General features: G+C 41.6%; 2 long non-coding RNA genes across 6 annotated transcripts; one reads left to right on the top strand and one right to left on the bottom strand.

Annotated features, from left to right (window-relative positions):
• The first annotated feature begins 278 nt into the window (after nt 1-278).
• LOC139597785 (uncharacterized) lies at nt 279-15,852 on the top strand. Of its 5 annotated transcripts, XR_011681697.1 has the most exons (5): nt 279-769; nt 2,705-2,813; nt 5,193-5,240; nt 7,452-7,511; nt 10,299-15,852. It is a non-coding gene; the product is annotated as an uncharacterized lncRNA (long non-coding RNA). The 5 variants fall into 5 exon arrangements; XR_011681694.1 differs by having other exon boundaries at nt 7,452-15,852; XR_011681696.1 differs by having other exon boundaries at nt 5,193-10,527; nt 11,883-15,852.
• On the bottom strand, nt 2,221-15,226 carry LOC139597798 (uncharacterized). The gene is made up of 2 exons (XR_011681698.1): nt 15,051-15,226; nt 2,221-3,119 (listed from the first exon to the last, which is right to left on the bottom strand). It is a non-coding gene; the product is annotated as an uncharacterized lncRNA (long non-coding RNA).
• Nucleotides 15,853-16,660: the final 808 nt, after the last annotated feature.

The following is a 16,660-nucleotide window of genomic DNA, read 5'->3' as shown; positions in this document are numbered from 1 at the left end:
TGCAGCCCTGGGAGGCCTGGAGGAAACTCATGGGACTACTTGCTAATCCTCTGCTCCATATCATGGGACTTGAAAGTAAAGCAAAACAGCCTACTCTACCCTTTCTCTAGATGATCTCTAACCAGACACAGCCCCACTCTGCTGTCAGTGTCCTTCTGTCTGTATGGCTTGTTCTGCAGCATAAAAGTCCCTGCAGATTTTGGCCCTGTGTCTCTGAACAAGGAGTTCATCAGCTGACAGCTGACGCAGATTTCTTCTACCGTAGGCAATTTTCCAGCCTCCACATTCTGGAGCACAGCTCTAAGGAAGAGACTGAAGTGAACAAACAGTCTGTTCTTCTCATGTGTTCCTTGGAAGACATGGGGTTTGAATCCCACCAATTAAGTCCAGTCTTGGCCTGTCAGTCTGATCAGCTGTAGGGTACCAGAGCACTGCTGGGACCACCCCACAGCAGGGAAGATACACAGCCAGGGAGCCATGGACCAGCATCCCTGTTTGTGGGGTACTTCTGGAGATGTGCCAGCAAAGTCATTAGTGTTATATCTGTCCTGTGCAATGAAAGAAATGACCCAATCTTGTGTATATTTGGCATACAGCGTGTCAAGGACACATTTTTGCCAAGGACATTGTCTAACTATAGCACTTGATGGAAGCTGCTGACAAAGCTGTGTGATCTGAAGGCTGTGTTTCTTTCCTCACGATTCATTGCAAGGAAAACCCCATCCATTTAAGGAGGTCAGCTGGAACTGGGTCAGGACATCTGGCTGGGGTAAGTTTTTTGTGTCTCAGTTTATGCTTTGCATCTCCATTCTGTCTGTAATTGTGGACACTGGGTACACAGGATGCTTTCATACATGACCAATAATGTGTAAGAAAAAGCCACAAATTGTATCACTGAAAGTAATTTTAAAGCCTGATTGTGAATCCAAGCAAAAGTGATATTTTAGAACTTTTTGAAGCAGTGGTTCAGCTTCTGTCATTGCTCTGCTACAGAGCTGTGCAGATGTTTATAGTAGTCACAAAAAAGGAAACGAGGGCAGGCTGCACGAGAACATTTTAGAAGCCATTAATAAGATTTTATGTTGTTATTCTGAAGGGCATTTTCTGCTGCTCTCAGCACAACATTGTGACTGGCCTTCCTGAGATGGAAAAAATGAAATATTCTTTTTTCATCCTAAATAACTGCAGCCAGTGTAAGAACAAATCCCAGGGAGGACAAGATGATTTGCAGCTTCTGTACACGTGAGGAAACTCTAATGTTAGACCTACAAAAGGGCCCAAATGTCACCAAGCTTCAAAATGTCACCTGGCTTTGAAATAGGAGCAGCCAGTCTTTTTGCAGCAGCCCAGAAGAGAGAGAAAAATCTGACCTTGAGCTTGCTGAGCCATGGCTCTAATCCCTGTGTGGCAGCTGAAGCAGGGAAAGGGGCTTCTAGGCTTCTACCAGTCATGGATTAGAAGGAAGTGGAAGCTACAGCCTTTGACAGTGGCAGCCCACTCTCAAGGACTTGGCCCCAGGCTCAGGCAAGGGAGCAGTCACATCACTTTCTGCAGTCCCTTCTGGGTACAGCATTCCCCAGAGTGGCACATTTCAAACTGAAAGAAATAGTTTCTGCTTAGGGGACAGGGAGAACAAAAATTTAATTCCTTTTAGGAGAGAAAAATAAGACACTTTGTTTCCCCAGGAATTCTTGTATTGATGCATTTACTTTAATCCCATTTTGTCAAATTGGGACAAAAGTACTACACAATGATGTATTTTAGGAGGGACACTTACTTGAAAGATATTTTAAAGAGCCACCATACGATCCTTTAATTTTGGACTTTATGATTAAGACATGGCATTGCCACACAGAAGTGTCTGATACTGAACTGGCTGGAAACAGTGCTTCAGGTCATCCTGCAAGAGGTGGTGTTTCCCTGTCAAGGGTGGTATATCCTGGGCTGTGGGAACTGGTCCTCTATGAGCCACTGGAGTGCCTGAGGTGGGATAACCCATTTGCAGCTCCAGTGTATATCTCCTAGGATTTACCACACTGCACCATCAGAGAATGGCTGTATCTGTCAGGGGACTTACAGCTCTTTTAAGAAAAAGAGCTCTGAAAGTGCAGCTCCTATGAGACTGCATCACAACAGAGAAATTCATTAAATAGTGTTACATAGAATTGTAGAATCACAACTTGATATGTTTCAGATCAGTCAGACAATGCAAATAATCTCTACATGATTGCAAATAAAACATTTTTATTCTGGAAAGAAAAGAATAATTTGAATAAAACAATTTTTGACCTTTTTTCATGTTTTCTTATTCTCTCTACTTTTCACAGAACTGTATGTCTGTATGTATGTAAGCAACTTTGCAGCAAGAATCTACCTTGTGCACATCGTGGATTTCTCTTCTTAATGCAGGCAACCCTGCTAGTTCCTGAACTTTGCCCATCTGCTTGAGCCTAAGGGGCAGCAATATTAAATTAATCATAGTCTGACATTTCTTTGATAACTGACATTTGCACAAACAAGACCTACATGCACATGTGCACATTAGGAAATTAAAGTGTAAAGTAAATAAGATTATCCTTGTGTGTTTCTCCTCAAAAACATATTGCAAGTCATTATCTCTCCCTCTAATGACTGAAATTCTGTGTGCAAAACGGAGTAATTCAATTTACATATCTGAATGCATGCCATTTTCTTGCTGTTGCAGGGCCTGTAGTGAATGCCTCGTGAGTTAAATCATGTCATTGTCAGGAGCCGCGGAGCTGCGGGCGGATAACTCCTCCTGACACATCGCGTGAGAGAACAGACGCGCACCGGTGAGTTCTGCTCCTGATGTGCCTCCAGAGCACTCCAGCGATTTTGGGGGAAGGCTTCTGCCACTGAGCAGCTCTCCTCTCCCTCCAAAGGCAAACCCTCCTCCCAGCACTTTGTATCTCTTTGCAGTCCCACACAAGCTGATAAGGTTTTTTCTTGTCTTTAATGGTGAGACCAAGATCAAGTCCACAAAAATTGGGTGAATTTCAACCGCTTGGCTAGAAGTTCGCAGGCTGTTGAGAAGTCCTGTCCTTCTATCCATTGACAGCAGGTGTAAGGCTGTTGGGTTGGCAGCTACCTCAAACCTGCTATGTTCAGACAGATAACATGAGTTGAATGAAGTAAACAGAGTGTGAGGGACAGACACTTTGCAGTTGGTGCAGGTGTGACTGAGGATATCCACATGGGATGCCACAGGGGAGGAGCCCAGGCTGACATGCTAATTAATTTAAATACCAGAATCCACACCATGTCCAGGAATGCACTGGGAGAGCAACCAGGCACTTGTCACTGTTTTTCTGCTCAGTGAGTTGATCATAAAGAGTTTATTCTTTTTCAACACATAATGATGCTGGGAAATAAAATTCCCCATATAATAATAATAATAATAGATAAATATTATCTATTATTATTATATGAGGAATAAAATGTGGGGCAAAAAGCATTAATTCAGGAAGCACTTAGTACACTGTGTTCTGACACAAACTCCAGCAGTCAAGAAAGAGGAACAGATATTTTCTTTTTTCAGCTCACACACACAGTTTTGAGATCAGAAAAGATTGTGTTGTCCAATGTCCATATCATTAGGCATCATAACAGGTGGGAATCGAGCACTTCAGAACTGAATTTTTCAGTCTGGCCTGTCAGTCCCCAAAGAATCCCTCACTGGAGGATTTTTCTATGGTTTCTTTCTGCACCAAGGAAAAAAGAATTTGTCTCTCTCTGCTGCAAGCTGCAATCCCTTCACTACCAACTGATAAATGGCCTGAGATTTTATTATGTTTTCTTCTTCTTTTGTTCCTATTATCTCTGCCACCTGTGATTTCTCTGCTCTTTGTAGAACCTTATTTCCTCCAAATTTAATTCCAACTGAGGAAAGTATACACTTATCTTTTCATCACATGAGGCCATTAATCTCTTCTGGAATGGTAGTTCTTGCTGAACCACAAGCACACACGCAGGCCAGGCAGGCAATATGTGGAGAGCACACCTGAAGAGAAAGACTCAGGGTTGTTGGTCAATGAGAAGCTGAACACATCCCTGCAATGTGTGCTTGCAGCCTGGAAAGGCAACCATTGTCTGGGCTGCATCAAAAGAACTGTGACCCCAACAGCAGGTTGGGGATGGAATTCTCCTCCTTTTTCTTCACTCACTCTTGCGACAGCCCTGAGTCCAGCTCTGGGGTCATGACAACATAAGAAGGACACCATCATGCTGGAGCAGATCCAGAGGAGGCCCGTGAAGATGGTCTCCACTAGAGCATCTCTCTTACAGGGACAGGCTGAGAGAGCTGGGGTTGCTCAGCCTGGAAAAGAGAAGGCTCTGGGGACACCTTTTAACAACTTCCAGTGCCCTGGGGTGTCCTGCAGGACTGCTGGAGAGGGACTTTTTACAAGGGCATGTAGTGATAGGACAATGGGTAATGGCTTTAAACTGAAAGTGGCAGATTTATATTAGATACTAGGGAGGAATTCCTTACTGTAACATTGGTGATGCACTGGAACAGATTGCCCAGAGAAGCTGTGGATGCCCCATCTTTAGAAGTGTTCAAGGCCAGCCTGTATGGTGCTTTGTCCAACCTGATCCAGTGGAAGGGATCCCTGCCCATGGTGGAGGAGTGGAAACTAAATGACCATTGTGGTCCCTTCCAACCCAAAACATTCCATGATTCTGTAAGACCTGCTGTGATTTGAGAGACTCACCAGAATTTCATGCTAGCATTCCTCTCTCTGTCATCAGAGGGAGCTGTAGATGCTGAGAAGGTGGTTCTGGATTGGTGCTTGTCATATATGACAGTATTCAGGGAAAGGGTTAACATCCAGGGACCATTGGGAGTGTAACAATTCAGCACAGGTGTCCATGAAGGGTTTTCAGGAGATCAGGAGATGTAGGGTACCACAGCAATCCTGTCCTAAGCCCCACAGCAACCAAGTGCTTATGTTTCAATGTCTATCCCATGTCTTTCAGGACACGCCATGTAGCAGAGTCTAAGACACCCCTTCTTTGTAGGGAAAGGTAAATAATGAGATACTTTGACTATCAGCATTTTACTTCTCCCATCACCTCTCTTGTCCCACCAGAGGAAGATCCCACCATGGGGCAGCACTGCAAATGTCAGGAAGCAGCTGAAGCACACCTGGATTTTAAGTTCCTTTTTTCAGGGGAACATACATCTGATCCTGTCAGAAAACTGGAGAACTCCTTAAAAGGTACCTGTCACCTCCGGACCAGTTTTTGAAAACTCATGTTCTTGGACCAAACAAAAATGTGTTAGAGTTTACAAATGTGATGCTGGGCTAAAATGACATTTTTTCCATTATAAAAGTTCTCTTCACTATTTAAATGAATGAAAGAAAAGGAAAATCTCATCGTGTTAAGCCTATACATTTAGTAGTGCTCTCATTTCTTTTCCCTGTTTTTTGAGGTGATGATTAATTTGTGAATTCTGAATATCCTTCTGGGCAAGAAAAATGAGAACTTTGCTGCAGTAGGTGTAAAAAAAAATCAAAAATGATCATAAAGAAAGCTGTGAGTGGATGGATGATGTTGTGAGTGACTGACAACTCTCTTCATGTTACATGATTACAGCCCTTGCAAATGGCCTTGCCAAAACTGTGAGATTCTCAGGTTTCCAGTAGCATGTTCAGACATGGTATCTCCACTAATGAGGGCAACAGAGCTGTCTCTGCTTAATGTTATAAGGAGGCAGATCAGCTGAGACACCTTAGCATTATTTGATATGCTTTTAGATACCCTTGCAATCATTCCTTGACAGCTCCTCACAGTGGGAACAGGATTAGCTTCTGCAGCCCTGCTCAGTAACATCAGATGCTCTGTTCTTTCTGGCATTTGAGATATGCAAACACCTGATGGTTTTACTGACCAGTGTCCATAAAATATTCATTATTATTAGATTTGTGGCTTACTTGTCACTTGGACTGGCATTTATTGAATTTTGTCTTTATTTTCACCATGAAATTCTAATTTACTGTTCTTAATCTGTAAGTCCAGATATACTGCTTCATATTTTTAAACAAACAAGCCTAGTATGGTGGAAAAGCTGTATTTTTCCCTCTTTTCTTATATTCACAAATATTGTATTGAGGCTTTACTCATAGCTAAATCTCCTGTCTTTCCTTCAGATAAAAACCATTGCGTTTCCTGGCTGTACAAAGTGAATAATATGCTCTTGCTTGAAAAGAAATTTGGATTCTCCACACCAGAAGTGGATTACTCCAAAAGCAGGAAAACTTTCAGCAGATGTTATGTTTCTTTTGAACAGAGAACAGGAAGAAAGTGAGCATTGACATCACAAGGTGCAACAAGCATTGCAGATTCAGAATTTTCCTCTAGCAAACTGAGATTGCCTTTGCTTCTGCCATGCTGGAAGCAGCTCTTAACTGTGGAAACTCTGACAGCTCTCTGCATGGTACAGGAGGTTAATGCAAAGCCAAGTACAAAACAAAATCATATTTTTATTCATCAGCCTAGTCTTACAAAAGTGATCCTAATGCTTACCTCTGGGAAAGAATAGGCCCATTACAAAATCAAGACAGAGAACTTCCCATAAACAGAAAGCCTTGATTCTCTCAGATCTTTTCATTTTACCACTTCTTTCCCTATTATGCTCATTAAACATTAAGGAAAAAAAATTAAGAATCTAATAAATAGGAGTCTCTCTTTTAGCTGGCCATCTGGTTCAGGTGGATAATTATCTTCTGACATCTGTTCAGTGATATGCACTATACAGCAGTACTTAGATTTGTGATCTTAAGCCATTTTCTACTGGACACAAATATATCTACAGCTGCAATAACATTCTAAGGGTCTGCAAGGTCACTTCTGGGAAGCACCCAGCACATTCAAATTCTAATACTGCTAAATGTTAACCAAATTTGTTTACTGGCAGTTAAACTTGTCAAAAGATGTGCACCCTCCACCCCTAGCCTTGAAAGACACAGTGAGGATGTTAAAGGGAAGGATTTCTGCCTTTATATCTGCCTTTATATTTGTATTTTCTGCAACACTATCATTGCCCTGCCAGGAGTCTGTAAGGCTCTCATTGTTTTTCCCAAGGAGGATGGCAAAAAAAATGTGCAAAAGCATGTTAGCATCTGCTCAATTTTCCCAGCCTAAAAGAATCAAACATGCATCAATTGTAAAATTGCAACCCTGACCCCCATATGGTCTCCTGTTAACTCACCAACTCCTGTCACTGCCAGGGGTTTGCTCCATTTGAAAAGGCTCTTTCTCTGTCATGAGTTCTGTGATTAAATGCTCTCTGCTGAAAATGCCAGGTTATTGAGTGGGAAAGTGTGAACAGGAGAGGTTCTTCCTATGACAAATAAAGCCATTTCCCAACATCTAGGAAAAGAAGTTTCAGGATGTTTTGCTTTAATAGTTTCTAATTTTTCTTCTAGTCCAAACCAGCTTTCAAAGTGCAGATAGTCCGTGCTAAGCAGAGATGAAGATGATCAAAGGTAGGAAGGAAAACTTAGACTCTGAATGTACTGATCTACAACTGATTTTAGATACCCATTTAATCCCATTTTACAGCAATGCTATAATGCAGCTACCTGAGCAATTTCTGCTCAGCAAATTTGCATAGAGTTTCTGAGGTGATATGGTCTCTGCCTTGGCCCTGTTCCCTGTGAGAATTTCCCATAAATCCTCTGTAGGACTGTGCTTGGTGACAAGCACAGACTTCCCTTTTGACCAGCCCTGTCAGCACACCTGGGATCACTTTTCCCTTGAAAGCACAGAAAATGTCACCACCTTTTCCTTAGGTGTTGGCCCAAAACTTGCTGCAGGGTTGACAGTGACAAAGTCTTGCTGTGTATGGAGCTCTAAGCCAAAATACAGCACTTCACAGCTTGTCTGATCAGACTTTAATCCAGGAGCAGCCAGCATAATATTGTGGATGCTTTATTATAAATCTCTCCCCCATCTCACATGAAAGCCAGTAATTGTATCCTGGGCACTTGGGAGCAGAGCATACTGCACAGAGGAGCCACAGGAAAATGCTGAGGATATGGATGCATCCCTGTCTCTCTCTCCCTGACTGTGGGTGACAGACACTGTACCACAGTGGCTGGAGCTGACAGGCATCTCTGGTTCATCCCTATCTCCAGCAGGGTCCATTAGACCTGGTTGCCCAGGACCATATCCAGGTGGATTTTGAATGTGTCCAAGGACAGAGACCACACAACCTCTCCAGACAACCTGTGCTGGTGCCTGGTCAACTTCACAGAAACACTATTTTTAATTTTGTTTCAGTTTTGTGCACATTGGCCCCAGTCACATTGCTGTGTACCACTGAAAGGATCCTGGCTCGCTCTTCTCACTTCCCCATCAGGTGTTTATACACATTGGAAAGATCCCCCTGAGTTAGACCCAGCCCATCTCTGCCCCATCCTATACAGGCTCTGATCAACCTTTTTTGATGCTTTGCCCTCTGCCAAATCCTCCAAGAGATGAGTGTTGCTGCTGGACTTGGGCACTTACAGAGGAATTACATCCACTCCATGTTTAACTATTTCATGTTGTACATAGCATCTCCTGAGGTCATATTCATGACCTGGATGAAAGATCAGTGGGGATTTTTAGTCACCCTTCTCTTACTATAATGCTCTAAGGCAACCCATCTTCATCACACTTAGCAGGGTCTTATAAATTAATAGGAAAAAGAAAGATTTGCATGTAAAACCCAATACTCCCTTTGTTGTGTTATTAGATACATCCTATTTTCAATTGTTCTGAAATAATGGTTTCAATTTTTTTTGAACTAAAATTGAAAAGAAAAATCAAGGTTTTTGTGAGGTTTGTGTAGAGATCAGATTGATGTTTCTAGAGACAAAAGCTAAAAGAACTGACTAAAAACAATACTATTTTTATTTTGGCTATGATGTGACTCATATATTGATAGAATCATAGAAAGGCTTGGGTTGGAAAGGATCTTAAAGATCATGTTGTTCCACACTGCCAGCCATGGGCAGAGATATATTTCACTAGACCAGGATGCTCAGAGCCCTCTCCAACTGTGCAATGAATACTCCCAGGGGTGGGGCATCCACAGCTTCTCTGAGCAGCCCACTGTCTCCTACTCAGTGTGCAACAGATATTAAAATAAGTTTCAGAATTTACTTTCTTCTCAACTTTCCTCACCTTCCAATGTACTAATTTTCTCACCAATATATTCCCCTTGAGGGAGAAGGAGGGAGAAGACAAACAGTTTTTAAGAAGATCTGTGCATAGTCATTAGGATCCAAGGTTCCTGTAAACCCACTAAAACTTAGGAACAACATTACATATAGCACCACAAAACATTGTTTATTGAAAGGAAATTCAAGGCTTTTGCAGAAGAGTTTTGGTACAACCCCTTCCGAGAACAGTCTATGAAACAGCTCTTCCTCCTTTTCTTCTTGACAATTTTGTAATGTGTATTTCATGGACAGAAACTCTGTTTGTCTTTAACAATCTCAAGGGATTTATATAAATCCAGCATCTCTTCCTTCTTTAAGGTTTATGGAAATCCAATTATTTTCCCCCACAGAATAAAATCTATCACACTAAGTCAGTGTAATACTTCACGTTGTGTACTGTGGCAGTTCATTTGTCAGAGCTGTGAAATATTGCATTTTAAGGACAGCAATCAAGCTCTCTGCATGTCATTTCTGTTGACATTCTGCCCAAGGTCCATTTAAGCTTAGAACTTGACTTAGCAGTCTAGCAATATTATAGTACAACACTTAGCACAAATTACTTATTTGAAAGCAGAAAAACTACATTAGTGCAACATGCAGGTGTCTCAATTATACTCCAGCATATGTACTTTAACTTTTAGTGCAGAACTTTTCTAATCCAGTTATCCTTGTAAATTTATTCATAACAGAATCTACAGTTAATTATTTGCTAAGGTAACTGTGGCCCATTTTTACCATGTTATCACATGTATCTATTGCATTTTCAAATCAAGCCCATGAGGATTTAATTTCAAATCAGGCTGTATACAATTAAAAAAAATCAATGCTTAGGTAGGTGTTATTTTGTGTTATATGCAATAAAACCAGTTCTTTTTTTTTTCTTTTTTTTTTCCTTCTTGTAAATCCCAGGGATTTTTGCACTGATTTCCTTATTGTAGATTGAGAAGGTGTAGGTCATTTTCAAATGGCTAAACATAAACATGTATATTTTCATCGCATTAACAACCTCCTGTCTGAGCCTGGTTAAATGAGGCATTTGCCAATCATGAGATGCTTCTCTTCTAGCCCACTTTAATTGGAGGCAACTGCTCCAGCTGGACTGGCTGTCTTACACAGAAGATGATGACATTGTTAGCAGGGTACAGGTTCTTCTAACCATCTGTCTCTAATGGCAAGATGCTGGACTATCTTCAGCATTTTCCTGTTGACTGGGATTTTCAAAGGTGATGAAGAAGATAAAATTTCTGTTCCTGTTTCTTTGGATCTGCTGATCAAACACACTTGGGCTTCTCAGGTAATTCTAGCTTTCTTGCAACTCTGCTTAATGACCTAACTATTCTCAATCTATGGAGACTGATTGGTACTACATTTCCATAGAGGCATGCAAAAAGAAAAACTGTGGAAGCCAATGTTGTTCTTCTGTCATTCATACAGCAATTGTATCTCTCAGCTCAGACCATTGGATACCGAACTCCTGCTTTCCATCTCCAGTGCGTGTGCAGCTCTGTTTGCCTGGGACCTTTGTGCAAACCTAACAACAGCCTCAGAGTGTCAGCTCTCACAGCTTCAAAATCTGTGAGAGCAAAAACTTTAATTCTGAACTGTAGGTCAGAAATCAAAATAATAGGAGATTAATCTAAAAATAGAATTTAAACTACTGGATAACACTGGGCAGTAATCTTCTACTGTCTTTCTTTTTTCTGCCCATTTTTCATACATTTCACAATTTGGACAGTCAATATGCGTTTCTTGCAAAGAAATTATAGCCCCAGCTTTTGTGATGCTGTTTGACTTCCCCATTTGTTGCTCTCTTCACACTCATGTTCCCAAGGACACCTCCTTGTCCCAGCTTCCAGCATTCCTGAAGATGTCCTCCACTCCTTTTCCATGCTGGCAATGAATTTCCTACTCTGCACATGATGGCTGGAGTGAGGTCTCTTCCCACAGCCTCAGAAAAGCATTCCACTGGGCTGCACATGTTTCTGCTATGTGTTGCACTGAAGACTTTAGCCATGCCAGTGCCACTGAGGGGACATTGGAAGTGACTGCAATAAATGCTCTGAGGCTGATGCTCCTTCTCCTGAGAGAAGTGCTCCCCTAACATCAGGCTGCCTTTTCAGCCATGCCTGAGCACTGGCAACCCTTTGCGAGAATTAATGTGAGTTCCTTGTGATCTCCTGTTCATAAATTTCATATCCCTTAGACACAACCCTCACAGTTATCTGTAACCAGAAGAACAGCTCAGCTTTCTTTCAAAGTAAAAGCTTACCACAGCCATGTTAAGAGCAGGAGATTCCCCATTTCTTTCAGCCTATTCCCCACCCACTTCAAAATGGCCCTTCTGCAGCCAGAGGGAGCTGCAGACGGGGTCTTCATTGCTCCTACAGAAGGCATCCTCCATCAGACCCACTTGCTGGGGGTGAGTGCCCTGGCAAAAAAGAAATACTGGGAAATGGGGGATTATTACCCCATAATACCATAATCACGAATCTTGGAAGAATGTACTATTTGCCAGTTTCTTTGGAAAAAGATAATTCACCCACTGGGATTTTTATTAGCACATTTAAAGCCTTGGATCCTTCTCTGGACATAGAGAGGTGGATGTGATTAATGTGTTTTCGGCTGTTGTGTGTTTCTTTCTCTTCTTAGGTGTCTCCAAGAACATTGGAATTAAGCATTAGAAATCGGTAAAATGCAAAACTTCAAAAGATGTATATACCTCCAGTTTCCCTGAAGACTCCAGATGAAGTAAGGAAGAGCTCAAGGGGGCAGCTGAGACTCAACCTCTAACATGAGATGCAGTATTAATGTTACATTGCTAATGGACTAATTCTGTGTATAGACTATCCAAGAATTTATATTCTGTCTTTTCTCCCAGAGAAACACTTTACAGTGAAAAAGACAATATATTAAATGAAATACAGGTATAGAAGTCTAAGTGATAGGTCTGTAAAACAGAGCTGTGTAGAAGCAGCAGCACTAGTATTGAAGACAGTAGCAGGGAGTGAGAAACATAGAGGGGGAAAGAGATCTGTGGAGTTGGGGTGAGGATGTGTATGGCATAAATAATGTGTGCATCAACAAAGGAGTGGCTTCACAAGGAAAGAGTGGGGAGCAATGGAGACTGAGGCTGACCAGGAGAGAACTGGTGGATGGGCAGTTTGGGTCAGAAGATGTGGGAGAGGGTGCCTCAAGGTGGGTAACAATGGGAAGCTGACAGGGACATGGGCGGATGACACAGGGAGGCATGCAGGATGAGCTGAGCAAAGGCAAGCAGCTTTCTGTGGGCTGGTGTTGACACAGAAGCTTCTCCCTAGGACAATGGTTATTTGGCACTTACTGACAGCCTTCTAGCAGAATTAGACTTGTTACCCTCTCCTTCCTTTATATGCTTTTTCTCCTAGTAGCTTTTCATGTGAGAGAATAAGATAACAACTAAAAAAACTTGTTATTAACACCAGTGCAGAACCCTGACTTCTGGCCCCCAGAGAATGTTTCATTCTTATAAATGAGACAATAGTCTATTTTTTTACATATGAAACACCAAAAGCGATGATATGGAAAAGTGTAAAACAAAAAAGAAAGGACAAAAGGAACAAGAACACAAAAGCATCTAGAAGACCCCAGAGAGGGAGCAGGTCACTTGGGAGGTTCAAGGGAAAATGTGATCTCTCCCTGAAGGCAGGTGAGGGTGCAGGGATGGACAGGAACAAAAATAGACCTCTAGTTCTGAATAGCCCAGGGTCTAATTTATCCAACAGTCTACACCTAAGTGGAGAAGCCAGAATTGTTTTGCACAGTGATTTTGAACATCTGTAGTAATTTGGAAAATATTGTACTCTTAGAAGAATAAATTTAATGTTGTTAAAATCTACTCAAATGACATTCACAAATGACATTCCTATAGAAATAAGTTTTCTAACAAAGTCCATTTTACAGGCAGTGGGCATTTGAAGTTCCTAGTGGCTAAAAAGTATTGGACTTCAGTCCACATGATTCTGAACCTTTGAGAACACTTTGAGAAACTGGAGACTGGGAGAGGGAGAACTGAAGACTTGTGTTCCTTGCAAAGCTGCATAACTGCTTTCCATTGCATTTTCAGAGATTCTGGTATCAATTCCTGCAGCTGGCAGATGTGTGAGATATCTGAGAGCTGAAAGCAGTGCATAAGCATCAGCTCAATCACAGCCATCACAAAGACTTAGTAGGGGCCATTGTGTCTCAGTAAAAGCTGAAAGCAAAAGAAGTTGGTATCACAGCAGAAATAAATGGTGAAAGGATAAAATGCTAAACTTACCTGTAGAAGCAGTTACTAAAATGTTGTGTGCTGGGTTTTTTATAAATCATTGCGCTATTTTCTTTCTAAACAAGAGAGACTTAAGGGCTTGATAATTTCTCAAAGGTATTGACGTTGCAGGTGTGAGCACAATTTCTATCTCTGTGTGTATGTTTTTAACAAAAGCAAATATCACTGTTTTTGAAAGGAATACATTGCAATCAGACCATAGCAGCATTTTTAAATCCTGTGCAATGAGCTGAAACAATGAACATGTGATTGTAAAAGTCAATCAATTTGTATCTTTATCCCACCTAGAACAATTTCTTCTGAAAGGCAAAAAAATAATAAAGTATTTTAAAACTGTATCAGTTTAGTGTAATGTGGAAAATGATGTTTTGGAGCAATTTATTAATTAAATTTTTTTTTGAGGCAGAGAATATTTGGTTTATGTACAGCACTAAACAACTGATTTCCATGTGACTATCCCAGAGTGTTCTTTCCAGTCTTGATTAATGTTTTCTGGGTATTCACCTTTGAAAGAGACATGAAAAAATCCTGAATTGTAACATTTGTATTTAACATTATGTCTGATCTCTGTGTATGTTAGATGTAATTTTTTTTTTTTTTTAAAGAGAAGGAACAAGGCTAATGGACACCTTTTTTTCAGAAACAGAGTTCACTGCTTGTCCTAGTCAGTCTTGTCAGAATCACGGGCTAATTGGGCTGGAAAGGACCTTCAAAAGCCACCTAGTCCACCCTCCCCTGCCATGGCAGATACCTAACTAAAACATGCTGTAAGGCAGAGTCTGCTGCCAGGGGAGGATCTCAGGTTTTTTGTTGGTTCAGTTTAGGTTTGAGTGGGAGGAATTGAGAATAGATGAGAATTTCTTACAAGTGGAAGATGATTTCCACTAAAATAACTTTTAAAATTCATTAGTCTAAGGAATTGGCAGAGAAAAAGCAGCAGAATTAGTTATGGAGTGAAAAAAGCAAACTAAGAAAGTAGGAAACTAGTGGGAAGAATTTCTAGACAAAGTCAACTGATTTAAATACAGAGATGTGCCAAAGACTGACAAATACTAAAGGAGATTATGTGAAAAGCAAAGAGGCAAGCTGGACCACTGCAAAGGAAAAAAATAAGATAATTAGACCAATAGAATTACCCTAGGAGTTGTTTTGGGAGTTGAAAATCAAACAGATATTCTGAAAAATATGGGAGAAAAGAGCAGTCTTTAAATCAGAGGATAAGGTTAAAAGTGAGGTGAAGACTACAGCAAAATTAGGGGAACCAAGAGAGAGATGTGCTAACTGTATTAAGAGCAAGCCTAGATCTACCACTTCAAAAGAGACAAAGCAAATTAATTTATGCAAGAATGCAGAGATATGGTGTGCTTTCTTGGCATAAAAAGAGTTAACTCCAATCATTGAATTACTAGCTTTCATTTGTGGTGGTGATAGAGGAATAGGAAAGAAAAGAAAGAGAGATGTATGCAAACCATCTGATGAAGAGGACTGCAAGAGTGAAACAACTGACTTACCTTTAAAAAGCAGAAAAAATTGAACCCACGATATCACATATCCATCAGTTCACCTTCGATCCACAGAAAGCATGGATCTGGAGGATAAGATGGAATAAAACCAGCCAGCACAGTCCTGTAAATAATGCATCCCACTGAACCAGCCTACTTCTTTGCTTTGGCAGAGTAGCCAGCCTTGTGACTTTAGAGGGTTGTTATGATTCATTCTGGTTTTAGTGAGGTTGTTATAACTGCAGTAGACAAATATCCTGCAGATGCAATCATTAAAAGTGGGTGTATGGCAATGTGATGAAGTCCTCTTCACAAGAATTCATCAAAGATTCTCTGTCACTCTGCAAGGGCATTGAAGTGTAGTTGTTCAGGGGTCAGAGTTATTAGCAGTTTCAAAATTGTGTTTAATAGCTGAGATGATGGAACAGAGCATGTGAATACCAGGTTTGAGAATGACACCAACCTGAGTGAAGAGAAACAGCAAGAAAGAACAGGAATGTAAAGTGGCTCCCAGTGAGATGAAACTCAATAAAGTCAAGTACAAAATGCTAAATTTAGGCAGAAGGCTCCCATGTATAATGGGACGTATCTGGCTGAGTGTCAGCACCGCAGGAAGGACCCACATGGAGTTATGGGATAAAATTATGAAAAAAAAAGAGAAATTTTATTCAGGAATATATTTTTAAAAATTAGCAAGATGGGATCACATTTATAACTGTAGAATTCTAAAGTGGAGGTCACTGACTTCTTGGAGTCATACATAGTACATGACATCTGAAGGGTGTTACTTAGTTGAATGATAGGGAAATGAGGAAGTGTGGTGGTTTGACAGGAAATGTGTTTTTTGGGATGCTGTGTTTTTGGCCAATGGATATTCAGACTTTAATATTGGCATTTAACCTGGCCATTGAGACATGGACACGCCTCTGAGAACACGGGGTTAAAAGCAGGGCTCTCCCCTGGGAGGGCCCTCTTGGGTTTCCGGCGGGAAAGAGTTCGGGTCTCTCCCCCGGCCCAGCTGCTGGCTGGGCAGGGGGAGGGGAAAGCCATGTGGCCGAGAGAGGTAGGCCTGAGCCCGGGGGTGGAAGGGTGGAAGAGAGAGAGAGAGAGAGAGAGAGACACCGGGAGCCATCGGGCAGCCCCCCCTGAGAGACAGAGAGAGAGAGAGAGAAAGAGCCACTGCCTGAGACTGTGACCTTGAAGCTTGATAAACATGGGCCTGTGCCGGCAGCACGGCTGGGACGGAGAAGAGGGGGGGGTTCAGCCGGCCGCTTGTAGGAGCTTTTAACCCCTTTTTGGAGAATGAGAACTTTACAGAACATTGACCTTTCCTAGAAGATAGAGTGGAAGATGAAAAAGGAAATGGGCCAGTGTGAGAGAGGTCTGGGCGAGTGAGAGATAGTAGAAGAGTAGAGAAGAATCCTAGTGGGAAGAGATGATGGAGTAGCTTTTGCTGGACTCTTTTTGTATAGCCATGGACAGAACCATGTTCCTTGTGATACAGAGACTGCATTCTAGGGGGAGGCAATGGCCTCAGAGCCAAGAGGGTTCAGTGTTGATGCCCCTCGGCCCCAGGGGGTGAAAAAATATGGGGGGGACAGGTGTCCCAAAGGAGAGAT

This window comes from Agelaius tricolor, unplaced genomic scaffold, assembly GCF_023055355.1.
Source record: "Agelaius tricolor isolate 1412-34295 unplaced genomic scaffold, bAgeTri1.0.p SCAF_1, whole genome shotgun sequence".
NCBI lineage: Eukaryota > Metazoa > Chordata > Aves > Passeriformes > Icteridae > Agelaius > Agelaius tricolor.
The sequence above is the reverse complement of the archived record's forward strand: the minus strand, read 5'-3'. Positions and strand labels throughout refer to the sequence as shown.